Here is a 12,615-nt window from a genome sequence, read left to right as displayed (position 1 = left end):
GCTGTGCTGTGAAGCAGAAGCGGGAAAGCGGCACAAGAGATTCAAGCAAGTAGCTAAGAAGAAATGCAGCTTGGTGTTTGTTCAGGATTAACTTGTAGCATGGTTTGTTGTTGCTACAGTGACTGCTGAAGATTAAATGGGAAGAGAAGTTGCAGCTTCAGCTTCAAATATTTCAATGCATAGTAATCTTTGATGTCTTGTCTTTCATGTCAAGGTGCTGCTATTTTTCTTGAACAACAGAAAAAATGAAATAAAGATCTGCTCAGATCAAAGTCACATTAACAACGGTAACTTGGATTATGATGCTTCTGTCATCTGATGATCTCATGTCAACAGTCCAACGTTAAAGCCACTTACTGGAGTATGTATGGAGTATGGAGTATTTTAGACCCATGATGCACTGCAATATACTGCAAACTTTGTGAAATGACAGAACAGCATATTACTGATGATTTTTACTGCACAGTCTACATCAAACTTAAATTTTCAACATTTTCCACTATTTTATTAAAATGATTAAACACAAGTTTTATGTTCTCTGTGTGTAACTGTATATTTTAATATTGATATTTTCATTTTCACTGCATATTCATATAAGCTTCAAATATCTGTTATCTTTTAAATTTATCGCTGATAATCACTATTATAAAGAAAAAATATTATTATAAAGAAAACAATTCCAGATACCTATAAACAAATCGAAAAAGTAACCCAATTACTGATTACTCCTTGAAAAAGTAACTTAGTTACTTTTCTGAATTTTAAAAGTAACTAAGTTAGATTACTAGTTACTTTATTAGTTACATTCAGCAGGTGCCAACAACACCCCCCTGCCACTTCAACATGAAAATGATAACCCGTTTTGCCAATTACTCACTTTACTCATTATTATGTAGTATTATTGTTGTTGCAGTGGCTGTATGTAAAATGATATCTTTAAAACATCTTCAGAACTGGACCTTTAGTCTAACAAGGGGGGAGGGCAGGACCCTTTAAACATTGCTCTGTGGCTCTGCCCCTATGCATTGTCTGTGTAAACAGGAGTTATGCGAGGAAAAACAAATTTATTTTTTGAGGAAATCACTATCTGATTGGCCAGGAGTGTTGTGTGTTGGGGGGTTTGGCTGGATGTTTTTGTGTTGTTTTCTTTTCTTTGCTCTCCAGGTGGTATGCAAACTGGTTTTTGTCTGTGGAGACGGTGCTGGCAGAAGAGTCCTTCACCCTCATCAGCATTATTAGCTGCACCTGGAGGATGTTTACGTGCAGGCCTACTGACTCGCAGCACCTGTGGATGATGCTCACGTGTAAACTTAAAGACTTTCAGCTGAAGCAGATAATGAGATGGCGTTCTGCATTTAAGCCATGAGTGGTTCAAGCAGAATTGCCGGGAACTCGACCTTGTGACGTTCGTTTGTGAGACGCTGAGGACCGCGCCAGGGTTTGACACATCGTGCCTGTGAAGGAGGACGGGTGAGGGACACATGCTGTCAGCACACATCAGAGGTGATTATTGTCTGAATGATCGTTAATAGTAATTTGGCATTTTGTTACGCAGTATATTTGAACATTGATGAGAATTGTGCAGTTTGCTTCTCACTGCCGTGGCGTACGGACTGATGATCCTCCACCTGTTGTGAGAAGCTGCTCATTTACATAAAGCTTAAATTCAGACCTGAATGTGTTGCTGATGGTGTGTGCCTCTGAAAGATATTTGCTGTAGCTCTGTTGATTTACCTCACCTTTTCCATCCTTCACCGAGTCAGTTTGTCGTGTCCACCTGGGGGGTGTTTGGCGGTGAATCTGAGTCCAGAAGCGCCGAGGCTTCGATCCTTTTGGGCACTGGAGAGCGCGCCGTCCTTCACTCCACCAGACAAACCAAATATTTATGTTGTACACTAATTATTGCACTGGAGGGGAAATAAAATCGTTTTGTTTGTGGAACCGCTTTCTGGTTATTTAGCGCTGGGTTTGGTCAGATGTTGGTCCGCTCCTCAACCTGCGTCTGCACATAACAAGGAGGAAGGTACCAGAAAAAGACTTGGTGTGTATTTGATGTGACGTGTGGTTTAAAATTTTCACTTTCAGAAACTCCAACTCCATTACAAAATCTTAGAAAACTGAGATAAATCAGTGGCCAGGAAGCAGCAGACAAACAATATTTTAAATGCCACTGAACATGCACAAGCAATGGTCACATGGCCACACATGCAGCAGTAACACAACTGCATTTGCTACTGCTAGCAGGTGCGCAGCGACTATTCCACTGTTGCCACAAACACACCACACACACAGGACACAGGCCGCTCGATGTTTATTCATCCCAGCAACGGGGGAAACATTATACTACCAAAATGTAATGTGTTTTTATGATTTCATCATGTTAATACAAGAACGCTGCATGACACCCTGAAAACTGGTTAAAACAAATATTCCAAATATTCTGTCTGCTACGTTTAACATATGTGGAATTTAATAAACGCAAAATGAGTTTCAGACATTTTATATATATTACTCTGGAACAAAGAGGACAAACAGTGTTGTAAAGGACAATAAGCAGGGAGTTAAAGAGCAAACTTCACTTTTCCTCAGAACGACATAAACAGGTAGTGATCGCGGCTCACAGCAACTCCCGTTGAAAATAACAGAGAAACAATCTGAGCTTCTCACATGTTTACATAAAACAAACACAATAACAACGTTGAAAAACCATGATAACATATTTGGGTGATTCTTAGACTACGGGCACTTATTATGTCCTTTGATCATATTGTATGAAAAACTGAAAAAAGGGGAGATTTCACACTTTTATAGTTATCTTTACAATGAAAGTGTGTTAAGAAATTTGTTCTACTATGATGACTTTTTCACTTTTTTTCAGCATCATTATATGCAAATATTGACGTTTTGTGCTTGTCCCACACCCAGACTTTTGCTCTTCAATGATAAAAATGAATGGTAAAGAAACGTTTTTTCTAATGTTTTAAAATATCTCTGAATAAAATATCAGTAAAATAATCAAAACATAATTGGGGTATTCAATGTCATACAATTGTTGTGATTTTTTTTAAACAAAATGTAGTTGTCCCACACTATTGCCGTAATTTCCACCACAACACTGTAATGTCCCTTTAAACAGTTTGTATGAAAGATTGTTTGGGTAGTTTCTATGGAGATAAACAGTGACATCAGAGCACATGTATATAGTGCCAAATCACAACAAACAGTTGCACCAAGGCGCTTTATATTGTAAGGCAATGGTGTGGTGGAAATTACATTTACAAGGCCAATAGTGCCCGTAGTTAAAGAATCACCCATTTCTGAGAGTTTTAGGCACAGTATTCATCCATCCATCCATTTTCTTCCGCTTTATCCGGAGTCGGGTCGCGGGGGCAGCAGCTCAAGCAAAGCCGCCCAGACCTCCCGATCCACACACACCTCCCACAGCTCCTCCGGGGGAACCCCAAGACGTTCCCAAGCCAGCCAAGAGATGTAGTCCCTCTAGCGTGTCCTGGGTCTTCCCCGGGGCTTCCTCCCAATTGGACATGCCCGGAACACCTCTCCAGCGAGGCGTCCAGGGGGCATCCGGAAAAGATGCCCGAGCCACCTCAACTGACTCCTTTTGACGTGGAGGAGCAGCGGCTCACCTCTGAGCTCCTCCCGAGTGACCGAGCTCCTCACCCTATCTCTAAGGGAGTGCCCAGCCACCCTGCGGAGGAAACTCATCTCAGCCGCTTGTACTCGCGATCTCATTCTTTCGGTCATGAACCAAATCTCATGACCATAGGTGAGGATCGGAACGTAGATCGATCGGTAAATCGAGAGCTTTGCCCCCCTACTCAGCTCTCTCTTCACCACGATGGTCCGATACAGCGACCGCATCACTGCAGGTGCTGCACCGATCCGTCTATTGAGCTCACGCTCCATCTGTCCCTCACTCGTGAACAAGACCCCGAGATACTTAAACTCCTCCACTTGAGGCAAGGACACTCCACCGACCTGAAGAGGGCAAAGCAACTTTTTCTGGTCAGGAACCATGGCCTCGGATTTGGAGGTGCTGATTTTCATCCCAGATGCTTCACACTCAGCTGCAAACCGCCCCAGTGCACGCTGAAGGTCCTGATTTGACAAAGCCAACAGAACCACATCGTCTGCAAACAGCAGAGACGAGATTCTGTGGTTCCCAAACCAGACCCCTTCTACACCCTGGCTGCACCTAGAAATTCTGTCCATAAAAATAATGAACAGAACCGGTGACAAAGGGCAGCCCTGGCGGAGTCCAACGTGCACTGGAAACAAGTTTGACTTACTACCGGCAATGCGAACCAAGCTCCTGCTGCGGTCGTATAGGGTCCGGATAGCCCTTAGCAAAGGATCCTGGACCCCGTACTCCCGGAGCACTCCCCACAGGGCGCCCCAAGGGACACGGTCGAACGCCTTCTCCAGATCCACAAACACATGTGGACTGGTTGGGCAAACTCCCATGAACCCTCGAGCACCCGATGGAGCGTGTAGAGCTGGTCCAGTGTGCCGCGACCAGGACGAAAACCACACTGCTCCTCGATGGTCGAACCTCGGATTCAGGTTCGACCTAGGCACAATATAAAAAGAGTTTTATGTTGTGATGTCAATGCTGCTGTCTGTGTGCAGCGGTTAAATTGCAGCATGATCTGACCGTCTCAATGCATTTCTCAATGTTACTGACATCTCGCAGAGCGGTGAACTCTTCGAAGTTTTGTGAAATTTTGTGGGATTTGAAACCTCAGTAGGGCGAATGCCTTAATATCTATCTGTGGTGCAAATTTGGTGAGAATTTGTCAGCTTGGGACTCCAACAAGGGCGGTCGCATCTCCGGCGTCTATTCCTTTCCCCTTCTGCGGGGGCGGTGCAGTTTTAGCTGCAGCTGGCCCCCGCTCCTCCCCCCCAAGCTGACAGCGGCGCATCTCAGGGTTGCTGCGTGGCCTTCATCCACTTGCCTCAATTCAGATAACGGACTTCTTCAAACTTAGTGCACATAAACAATGTCAAATGTGTATGTGCTGTCTTTAATTCTGATGTGTGCCATTATTACGGTAAACAAGTAATAATTGTGGACTAATTGCTGTCTGAAGTAACTGGAGTGTAAACATAATTTCTCCACTGTAAGATCAATAAAGTATACAGTGAGAAAAATAAGTAATTGAACACCCTGTGATTTTGCAAGTTCTCCCACTTAGAAATCATGGAGGGGTCTGAAATTTTCATCTTAGGTGCATGTCCACTGTGAGAGACATAATCTAAAAAATAAAATAAAAAAAAATCTGGAAATCACAATGTATGATTTTTTTAATTATTTGTATGTTACTGCTGCGAATAAGTATTTGACCCCCTACCAACCAGCAAGAATTCTGGCTCACACAGACCTGTTAATTTGTCTTTAAGAAGCCCTCTTATTCTGCACTCTTTACCTGTATTAATTGCACCTGTTTGAACTTGTTACATAAAAGACACCTGTTCACACACTCAATCAACCACACTCCAACCTGTCCACCATAGCAAAGACCAAAGAGCTGTCTAAGGACACCAGGGACAAAACTGTAGACCTGCACAAGGCTGGGATGGACAACAGGCAAGCAGCTTGGTAGAAGACAACAACTGTTATGATTATTTATTAGAAAGTGGAAGAAACACAAGATGACTGTCAGTCTCCCTAGGTCTGGGATTCCATGAAAGATCTCACTTTGCAGGGTAAGGATGATTCTGAGAAAGCTCAGATCTACACAGGAGGACCTGGTCAATGACCTGAAGAGACCTGGGACCACAGTCACAAAGATTACATTAGTAACACATGATGCTGTCATGGTTTAAAATCCTGCAGGCAGCAAGGTCCCCCTGCTCAAGCCAGCACATGTCCAGGCCCATTTGAAGTTCACCAGTGACCATCTGGATGATCCAGAGGAGGCATGGGAGAAGGTCATGTGGTCAGATGAGACCAAAATAGAGCTTTTTGGAATCAACTCCACTTACCATGTTTAGAGGATGAGAACAACCCCAAGAAAACCACCCCAACTGTGAAGCATGGGGGTAGAAACATCATACTCTGGGAGTGGGACAGGACGACTGCACCGTATTGAAGGGAGGATGGATGGGGTCATGTATTGCGAGGTTTTGGCAAACAACCTCATTCCCTCAGTAAGAGCATTGAAGATGGGTCATGGCTGGGTCTTCCAGCATGACAATGACCCCAAACACACAGCCAGGGCAACTAAGGGGGGGCTCCATAAGAAGCATTTCAAGGTCCTGGAGTGGTCTGGCCAGTCTCTAGACCTGAACTCAATAGAAAATCTTTGGAGGGAGCTGAAACTCCAAACCTGAAAGATTTAGAGAAGATCTGTATGGTGGAGTGGACCAAAATCCCAGCTGCAGTGTGTGCAAACCTGGTGAAAAACTACAGGAAACGTTTGACCTCTTTAATTGCAAACACAGGCTACTGTACCAAATATTAACATTGATTTTCACAGGTGTTCAAATACTTATTTGCAGCAGTAACATACAAATAAATTATTAAAAAATCATACATTGTGATTTCCATATTTTTTTTTTTTTTAGATTATGTCTCACAGTGGACATGCACCTAAGATGAAAATTTCAGACCCCTCCATGATTTCTAACGGGGAGAACTTGCAAAATCGCAGGGTGTTCAAATACTTATTTTCCTCACTGTATCTCATCTCAAGTACTTTTGAGGTAATCCTGCTAACAGTCATCTTGCAAAGCCTATATAAAGTGAAAACTGATCCAGAATCCAGATCCGGATCTCCTCCAAAATTTAATTGAGTCTTCCTTGGACTAATATCTATCTGTGGTGAAACTTTCATCAAAATATCTTTGATGAAAGAGCGACTATCAAAATAGTCGCTCTAAAATCTTTGGCACACAAAGACAAAAGTGCTAACTCATTGCCAAGATGGCGCCGTTGTGTCTGGCTGCTCGTCTGCTGCTCTCCAGTCTGTTATTTTATTGTTTTTAATTTATGCTGTTTTTGAGTCAGAGGCACTGCTGGTGTATGATCGCCAAACTCTGCTGGATCTCCAGCCCCCGGTTCGTTGTGCGGTTTGGTTATCGGAGGGTGGACAGAACTTTCCGCCCCCATTTTTGTCGGAGGTGCCGGCTTTTCTGTGCCGTGCTCCTGCGCTGCCTTTCGGCCGAAAGCGCATTTGTCGCCGCGGGAGACGAAGTGGACGTCTGGTGAAGCTGAAGCTCTGTTTGGCCTGCTGTTTGGCTTCTGGACGAGCTGTGCACAGAATTCTGGCAGGATCTGTGCTGCCCTGGCGCCTTGTGGATCCCGTTAGAGCCTGTGTGGTACCGCTGGTCAGCTCTGAGGACTGTCGGCCCGGCCGTCCACGTCTTAGCCGGATTGATGTGCGCCAGTGGCGCTCTCGGAACCTGGGCTTGCTTCGCCAGGTTCCAAACAGTGAGACTGTCATCCCCACTTAGGTCCTTACCCTGGGTCTCCTGAACATCAGATCACTGTCCTTGAAATCATTGTTGATTAATGATTTAATCATGGATCATCATTTAGATATGATTGGCTTGTGTGAAACCTGGCTCAAACCCACAACTCTCCTTCCTTTGAATGAGGCCTGTCCACCAGCATACACATTTAGTCACGTGTCTCTTGGTGTGAAGCAAGGCGGGGGTGTGGCTTTTATTTACAAATCTAGGTTTTCTTTATTAGCTGTTGGGGGTCACAAATACGAGGTCTATCAATAAAGTAAAGGTCCTTTTTATTTTTTTTTAAACTATATGGATTTGAATCATATGTTTTTACGTCAGACAAGCTTGAACCCTCGTGCGCATGCGTGAGTTTTTCCACGCCTGTCGGTGACGTCATTCGCCTGTGAGCACGCCGTGTGGAAGGAGTGGTCCCGCCCCCTCGTCGGATTTTCATTCTCAGCAAACAGCTGAGCTACTGCCGCTTTGTTCCATGAAATTTTTTTCAGGAGCTCTGCCAGACAACCAGCTGGAAGCCATTTTGAAGATTCGGTTGTTTTTTGGTGAAAATTTTATGGGCTTCACAGAGATTAAGGACTGTTACTACAGCTTTAAGGACGGCCCACAATGGCACATGGCGCGCCATGCTCCGAGCTGCGATGATGAGGCAGAAAATGCCAGATCATTTCTAAGCTGATGGCTCTGTGGATACGAGACTGTCGTGTGCACTTTCTCTGGTTATCACAAGAGCTGGACATCAGCCATTTTCCGGCAGATTTCACTTTTAACAAGAGATTTTGTCATGGAAAGCTGCGCTGAGGCTTCGCGCATAACAACCGATTCGCTATTTGAGCGAGACAAAGGAACACCTCCGTTTCGGCGTGTCATGGGACAAGTTAGGACATGCCCAGCTCTCCACAATTTCTCTGATACTTACTGGACTGGTAAGCATTGAAAGCCGAGATAGGCATGTCCCAACTTGTCCCATGACACGCCGAAACGGAGGTGTTCTTTGTCTCGCTCAAACAGCAAATCGGTTGTTACGCACGAAGCCTCCGCGCGGCTTTCCATGACAAAATCTCTTGTTAAAAGTGAAATCTGCCGGAAAATGGCTGATGTCCTGCTCTTGTGATAACCAGAGAAAGTGCACACGACGGTCTCGTATCCACAGAGCCATCAGCTTAGAAATGATTTGACGTTTTCTGCCTCGTCGTCGCAGCACGGAGCGCGGCGCGCCAAGCGTCCTTAAAGCCATCCTTAAAGCTGTAGTAACAGTCCTTATTCTCTGTGAAGCCCGTAAAATTTTCACCGAAAGCCAGATAACTTTTTCAAACAGTTTCCAGGTGCCAGTCTCTAACAGCTTCTGAAAAAAGTCTGCTTTTAGGAAATATCATTCCACAGAGACAGCGCTCACTAAAGTTGTGAATGATCTTCTGCGAGCAATGGACTCAGACACCACTACGGTTTTGGTGTTGTTAGATCTGTTAGATTTTTTGGGATTACTGGAAGTGCCCTTGCCTGGTTGACGTCATATCTGTCCAGTCGTTCTCAATGTGTCTTGTATAATGGCACTACCTCTGACCTTGCTGACATGAGATTTGGGGTTCCACAGGGATCTGTTTTAGGCCCCTTGCTTTTCTCCCTGTATGTGGCACCCCTTGGGTGTATACTGCGGAGTTTTGGGATTGCCTTTTATTGTTATGTTCATGATACTCAGTTGTACATGCCGATAACTGCGGGAAATCTCACTCCCATAAAATCCCTGGAGGACTGTCTTCTATCAGTGAGAAGTTGGATGTCTAGTAACTTCCTACTTTGAAAATTTGATAAGACTGAAATGATGGTTCTTGGTCCAGCGAGACATTGGCATCAGTTTGACCAGCTGGTGCTCAGCCTGGGTTCCTGTGTCATACATCATACGGACAAAATGAGGAACCTTGGGGTAATTTTTGATCCCACGTTGTCTTTTGACCTCCACATCAGGGATGTTACTAGGACTGCTTTTTTCCATCTGAGAAATATAGCGAGGATCCGCCCCATCCTGTCCATGGCTGATGCTGAGACCCTGATTCATGCTTTTGTTTCTTCTAGACTAGATTATTGTAATGTTCTATTTTCAGGGTTACCACAGTCCAGCATTAGGGGTCTTCAGCTGGTTCAGAATGCTGCTGCCAGACTTTTGACATGTAGCAGAAGGTCTGAACATATCACACCCGTTTTGGCATCTTTGCACTGGCTCCCTGTCTCTGTGAGAGCAGATTTTAAGGTTTTGTTATTGACTTATAAGGTTGTTCATGGACTGGCGCCATTTTATCTGGCTGATCTGGTGGAACTCTACGTGCCGGCCCGGGCTTTGCGGTCGCAGGATGCGGGACTTCTCTGTGTTCCCAGGGTGAAGAAGAAGTCAGCAGGTCAAAGAGCCTTTTCGTATCGTGCACCCACCCTGTGGAACAGTCTTCCTGCAACCGTGAGGCAGTCTGAGCCTGTGGACATTTTTAAGTCAAGACTCAAAACCTATTTTTATTCTCTTTCTTATGGATAGTTTTTATTTTTATTTGTTTTATTCTTTTACTTCTGTTTTTATTTATGAATTTGAATTTGTTATTCATTTTAATTATTTATTCAATTTTATCTTGACTTGTTTTATGTAAGGCGCCTTGAGATGGCTTTTGCTGTGATTTGGTGCATTATAAGCTAATTAAATTAAATTAAAATATGTGCAGTAGTTTTGACATAATCCTGTTAATAGTCAGACAGACAGACAGACAGACAGACAGACAGACACAGTCAAACAGACAGACAGACAAATAAATAAGCAACAGCAATCAGAGATTTCTGATGTCTGTCAATCTGGATATGGATGCTCCAGACGTAATTTTGTTGTTCTTTGTGGCAATGACAATAAATGCTTGAATCTTGATCACTTCCAAAATTTAGTGGAGTGTTCCATGCCCTAATATCTATCTATGGTGCAAATTTGGTGAGAATCCTTAAAGTAGTTTTGAAGAAATCCTTCAAAGCCTATGTAAAGTGCAGTCTTGATCCAGAATCTGGATTTGGATCCAGATCACCTCTAAAATTGAATGGTGTCTTCCATGGGCTAATATCTATCTGTGGTGCAAATTTAATGAGAAGCCGTGAAGTACTTTTTGACTTAATCCTTCAAAGTGTATATAAGTTGAAATCTTGATCCAAAATCCGGATTCGGATCTGAATGTCTAAAATTAAATGGAGTCTTCCAAGGCCTAATATCTATCTGTGGTGCAAATTTGGTCAGAATCCGTGAAGTAGTTTTGACGTAATCGTGCTAATAGTAATCTTGCAAAGCCTATATAAAGTGAAACTTTATCCAGAATCCAGATTCGGATTACCTCTAAAATTTAATGGGTTGTTCCATGGCCTAATATCTATCTGTGGTGAAAATTTGGTGAGAATCCTGAAGTACTTTTGACGTAATCCTTCAAGGCGTATATAAACTGAAATCTTGATCCAAAATCTGGATTTGGATCCGAATCTCTAAAATTAAATGCAGTCTGGCATGGCATAATATCTATCTGTGGTGCAAATTTGGTCAGAATCCGTTGATGTAATCCTGCTAATAGTAATCTTGCAAAGCCTATATAAAGTGAAACTTTATCCAGAATCCAGATTCAGATCACCTCTAAAATTGAATGGTGTCTTCCATGGCCTAATATCTATCTGTGGTGAAAATTTTGTGAGAATCATGAAGTACTTTTGACGTAATCCTTCAAATCGTACAGTATATAAATTGAAATCTTGGTCCAAAATCTGGATTCGGATCACCTCTACAATCAAATGTAGTCTTCCATGGTCTAATATCTCTCTGTGGTGCAAATTTGGTCAAAATCCGTGAAGTAGTTTTGACGTAATCCTGCTAATAGTAATCTTGCAAAGCCTATATAAAGTGAAACTTTATCCAGAATCCAGATTCGGATCACCTCTAAAATTTAATGGGTTGTTCCATGGCCTAATATCTATCTGTGGTGACAATTTCATCAAAATCCGTGCAGTAGTTTTGATGTTATCCTGTTAACAGACAGACAGACAAATAAACGCTGATGATTTTATGTGTTTGGCGGATGCAAGTATAATACAAAGATAAACTGTGACTAATTCTGTGATTTGCTACTTTTGATAAAGATGGTGACTGTGTTTGGGATTTTATTTTGTGTTCATTTATTTTTTGTGCGTTTGTTTTGTGTTTGTGAATGCTATACAGGTGAGCCATTGGTTCTGTTAATGGTTTATGAATATAAATAGATTAGATAGAACTATATTGATCCCTCAGGAAGACTCCCTCAGGGAAAATGAGGTTCCAGCAGCAAAGATAGATAAATATAGAGATAAACTGCGACTATTACAAGTAATACTGCAATTTTACTGCTTTTTATAAAGATGATGATGACTGTTTGGGATTTTATTTTGTATTTATTTTTTTTATTTTTCTTGCGTTTTTGTGTATTTGTGAATGACTTTGTGACCTTTGACCTTACCCAGCAGCGCTGTGTTTAAACTCAAAACTGGCTTAACTGGCTTATTTGGGTACAAATTTCTGAGTGATGTGGAACAGTGCACTTTTTTTCTGATTGATGCACGTGCACCAGTTGCTAGAGGTGGGCGATACCAGGATTTTTGGTATTGATCCGATACCAAGTAAATACAGGCCCAGTATCACCGATAGCGATATCGATACCGATACTTTTTCATATTTAAACTTCATAGATCCAAAGGATCCAAAAGACCTAGGATAGAATTTCGGCAAACATTGTACGTGACAACAAAATACTTTATTGTCACAATCAACATAAAAAAAAAAATCACTCAACTCTCCTTAAAACAAAATCTCCTGAGGTAGATGACAAACCACAATACAAGGGTGCGCTGCTCCGTGTTGTGTGACACAGCGCAGAGCTGCTCTTACAGACAGACTGTAGACTGTGATGAATCTGCATGCGCAGCAGTCAGTGCGTGCAGGAGAGAAAAAAGCTTGAGTATCGATCTTTTTACACGAAGATCGTTCAATATCAATACCAGCGTTGGTATCAATATTATCGATATTAGGATCGAGCCGCCCACCTCTACCAGTTGCATCAGCTGTGGCCCTGCACGTGAATACAGCAGTGA

At 42.8% G+C, this 12,615-nt stretch overlaps 1 long non-coding RNA gene across 1 annotated transcript; it reads right to left on the bottom strand.

Annotated features, from left to right (window-relative positions):
* Positions 1-779: 779 nt before the first annotated feature.
* On the bottom strand, positions 780-12,070 carry LOC117513879. Its single transcript, XR_004561741.1, has 3 exons — positions 12,060-12,070; positions 6,304-6,308; positions 780-881 (listed from the first exon to the last, which is right to left on the bottom strand). It is a non-coding gene; the product is annotated as an uncharacterized LOC117513879 (long non-coding RNA).
* Between the last annotated feature and the right edge of the window lie 545 nt (positions 12,071-12,615).

Source organism: Thalassophryne amazonica, chromosome 7 (assembly GCF_902500255.1).
Source record: "Thalassophryne amazonica chromosome 7, fThaAma1.1, whole genome shotgun sequence".
In the NCBI taxonomy this organism is placed as follows: domain Eukaryota; kingdom Metazoa; phylum Chordata; class Actinopteri; order Batrachoidiformes; family Batrachoididae; genus Thalassophryne; species Thalassophryne amazonica.
Note: the sequence above shows the minus strand (reverse complement) of the source record. Positions and strands in the feature narration are given on the sequence as shown.